The sequence below is a fragment of the Carlito syrichta genome, unplaced genomic scaffold, assembly GCF_000164805.1.
Source record: "Carlito syrichta isolate Samal-C Ts95f unplaced genomic scaffold, Tarsius_syrichta-2.0.1 Scaffold84601, whole genome shotgun sequence".
Classification (NCBI taxonomy): Eukaryota; Metazoa; Chordata; class Mammalia; order Primates; family Tarsiidae; genus Carlito; species Carlito syrichta.
In genome coordinates this window covers 151808-156211 of record NW_007028697.1, presented here as the reverse complement: position 1 = coordinate 156211, position 4404 = coordinate 151808, and positions in this window count along the sequence as shown.

Here is a 4404-nt window from a genome sequence, read left to right as displayed (position 1 = left end):
AACCTCATCTGTACAATAAATCAAAAAATCAGCCGGGCATGGTAGCACATGCCTGTAATTCCGGCTACTTGGAAGGCTGAGGCTGAAGGATCACCAGAGCCCAGCAGGTCAAGGCTGCGGTGGCTGCAGGTGGCCACTGCACTCCAGTCTGGGCGACAGAGTGAGAATCCAACTCAAAAGAAAAAAAAAAGTTTAGAGTCCTCAGATGCTGAGAGTATTTGAATTCCTCCTTGCATCAGACTTTTGACTGAGACAAGTGGAATTCTACTTTTAAATTATTTTCTCTTGGACAGTTGGGAAACATTCTTTTTCTATTGGCAACTGTCATTGCTATAGCGAAGTCTGATACTGTCCTGAGTTCAAGTTCTTTGTATGTGATTCATTTTTCCCTCCGGAAGTACCTAGGATCTTCTTGTCCTAAGGCTTCAAAGGAGTGGGTTTTGATGTGGTTTTGAAAAGCCTATAGTGCGAGTACAAGTTGGGTCTGTCTAACCTGGAGACCCACAGCCTTTTATGCTGGAAATGGGTCTTCCTCTTCCTTTCTTTCCTCTAGTCTCCTTCTGAAACCTCTTCCGGTCGCACACAGCCTCCTGGGTTGACTCCCTGCTGCTTCTGAAACCTAAAGTTTGTTTCATCGTTATCTTCTAAACTTCTGTGTAATTTTTTAGATAATTATTTTGTCTCTCGTGTTTTTAATTTCCTCTTCACGAATGAATCTGTTTCCGTGGCAACTTGTACTTGTTTTAGGTATGCAACGTCTTTCTGTCTCACTCCAGAGGCCCATGCTTGCATGAAGACTTCTGTTTTTCATTTTTGTTTTTGTTTTTTTTAATTTTTATTATGAAGACGTGGGGCACAATTCAGGGTTAGGTATACAAACATTGATCATGCAGGTACCCCTGTTGATGAGGTATGCCCCTCCCTGCCCTAGCAGTTTCCCTCAACTGCCTGTCCCACCACCTGCCCCCCCCCCCACTGACGGTTTCCCATTACTGCCAATTGCTTTCTTATAGCATTATAATACCCGGAGGAACTCAAATTATACTACAAAGAAGATACCTGCACACGTATGTTTGTTGCAGCTCTATTCACAATAGCAAAAATATGGGACCAGCCATGTTACTCATCGAAGCTGGACTGGATAAAAAAAAAATGTGGTATACACAATGGAATATTAGGCAGCCATAAAGAAGGGCAAATATGAGGCTTCTGTTTTCTGGCTTCACTTTCATTTCCCCACCTTTGCACTTCCAGCTTTCTTTTTCCTCTTTATCTTATGCTCCCATTCAGACTGGAGGTTTCATCCAATGTGATCCTGTCTTTGGCAATGAAGATCAAGGTGCTAAACAACCGATCAGACCCAGAGGCCCCTGGCGGGGGGACAGGGGCCCAGCAGAGGCCTCCCTGGAGCTGGCCAAGTGAGGAGCCACCTTTCCACTGGGAGTTCTCAAAAGCTTTCCATCAGGTGAGTCGGCGCCTTCTCCGGAAAGGGTCTTCCAGTCTCCCGCCTGGGGCCGGGGGCAGGCCCATCCAGCCGCCAGCGTTCCAGGAAGAGGGCTGGGGTCTCGGGTACTGTGCCTCTTCTCTGCTTTCTAGATGGTATCTCACCCTGCGCTTGGCAGCCGCGGGACTCCTTGCCCAGAGGGCAACAGAGTCTCCTGGGCCAGGCGGGAAGAGGGGCCAGTGGCCAAGCTCTCCACATTCCAGATCGGGACAAGTCCCATCCACCCTGCCAGCAGCAGCAGCTCTCTCCTAGCCCTTCCCTTGAGCTTCTCACTGGCACCCACACCGCCCAGCCCTACTTTCTCACCCGGCAGGCCACTTGCCGTCCTCCACAGATCTTCCACATCCCGAAACGCGTTGAAACCCCTTGTTCCACAACGCCATGCCCCCCTTTCCCTCAGTCTCTGTCTGTTCCTACTCTTTTATTTAGATGGAGGTATAATTCAACATAAAATATCCGATTTTAAAGTGTACGGCTACACAGCTGTTGGTACGTTCGCCCTGTCATGCAGACACCACCTCTGTCTAGTTCAGAGCATTCATCTCCCCCCAAAGAAACCCTGGACCCAGGAAGCTGTCCCTCCCCACCCAGCCTTCTCCCGGCACCTGGAACAGCCAAGCTGCTTTCCATGGATTTGGGATTCATTTTCCATGGATTTGGCTGTTTTAGATTTTCCAACTAGCTGGAATTATGCAGCCCGTAGCATCTCGTATGTGGCCTCTTTAACTCAGTATGTTTTCAAGGATTGACCATGTTGTGGCTCGAGTCAGACTCCATTTCTCTTTTTTTTTTTTTTTAGTTGGAGTCTCACTCCGTCTCCCAGACCGGGAGCGGCCACCGCAACCTCGACCTGCTGGGCTCCAGCGATCCTTCCGCCTCAGCCTTCCAAGTAGCTGGAACTACAGGCACGTACTACCACTCCCAGCTGATTTTTGATTTATTGTAGAGATGAGGTCTCGCCAAGTTGCCCAGGCTGGTCTCGAACCCGCGGGCTCAGGCAATCCACTCACCTCAGCCTCCCAAAGTGCTGGGATTACAGGCTGAGCCACCGAACCTGACTTAAAACTCCATTTCTCGCTATGGTCTATTCATGTCTATGCCACTCTTGACCCATTCATCCACTGATGGACATATTTCTCACCCTTGATTCTTCTCCTACACAGGCCTAGGGCTGGGAGGGGGAAGTGAAATCCAAGAGGTCCATATGTCACGTCTAGCCGGAGCACCGGAGCCGAGCCTGAGCTCCGTCCTCGGCCCTGGGGCCCGACAGAGTCACCGTCAAGAGCCTGTGGCCCACTCCATCGGTGTCACAGACAGAAACCTTTTCCTCTTCTCTGTCCTGGAGTCTCTCAACCAGGGGAAGAAACCCCAAAGAGGTGCTGGGATGGACAGTCCCAGGTGGTTTGGAGTAGCATGGAGGCTTGCCTATTCGATAACATGTTTGAAACCCAAGGGTGTTTATACTTAAGTGGGGAACTGATGAGGTGCTTCAAGCACGCAGGATAACATGCTGGCATCACAGAACCATTCACGGATAGTTAAGAGCATCTGATCTCACGCTGCAGCGTCTCGTCCCCCGTCCCTAGAACTGGGTCAGGGATTCGAGGCCCAGCACCACCCTGGCGGGAGAGTCAGCATGAAGAGGTGAGTGTCTATTCTTAGGTGATGCCACTCGCTTTCTGAGAACCCCAGATGGACACAATGGGTCTGTAGAGAAAATAGAAAATGAAAGGTTATGAGCTGCCACTGTGCTGGAATTTGATAAAAAGACCAATGCCCAAGGCAGTTCCTGCAATGAAAGAGTTTGGGAAGGTTATCTCAAAGCGCCTGTCTCAGACTCTGGGATTTCTTAAAAACACACAATCTGATCTCTCTGCTCCCAGAGGCTGATGGAGACACAATTCCCCAGAAAGGACTGAGGGCAAGTCCCGTCATAGTCAGCCCCACCTATCGCACTGCCGGACACAGCACCACCCTTCCTTGTCCTAATCTTGCAAGAGTCTTTCCCCTACAGCTTCCTTGGAATCCCCCGGCATGGGGGACTCGGCTCCGCCTGGGAGGCTCCTTCAGTCACTTGAGAAGTGGCGGCAGCAGACCGGAGTGGAAGATTCTGGACATGCACATCTCGGGTGCACGTGCCCGGCCAGGCCTGGGTTCACCGAAGCAAGATGGAGGCGTTGGAACTGCTGTTCACAGCCCCTCTCGTGTCTGCCTTCAAGTCTACTTTGTGTGATTCGAAGTGTCCATAACTTACCAGCACGATAGGGTGCGTATTCAACTCGTAAGTCAGTGATTCCCATTGGGAGTGCATGTGCAATTACCTTCTGATAGAAGTGTGCCGTCGGCAGAACCAGGAGCCCCTGGTCTGAACAAAGCCGGCATGACCAGCCCCACAGCTGAGCAACAGAGGATCGTGTAAACTGGAGCTCTACTCCCCTCCAGGGAAACACTCAGTGTGTTTAGTCCTGAATCGTAATGTCTTGCTCTGCAGAACTAAAGTCTTGGTTTCAGCAAGAAACTAAAAAGTACAACATGCTTTCTTAAGGGCCCCTTTAAATGCACCCACCAAGCTGAGTGCCCCCGTCCACGCCTGAATAGTCCCATTACCAGCACACTGGGATTAGAGGCAATGAATGTGAGTTCATCGTCTGACACAGATTTAATTAGAAAGATATCGTGTCATCCCTTTCTAAGACCCATCTGAAAATGCCCCTAATTTTCCTTCATTTGACGAGTTTCAGAGGGAGTGCATATCACTGTGAGATGCCCAGTCCAGCACCGGAATGGAGCAATGTCTGAGGTGTGCTCAGGGATTAATCTGGCGTCAGGGAACAGGTGGGGTCACAAGAGGCAGAACTGGCCACAGGCAGGTCATCACTGAGGCCTGGAGAGAGACATCG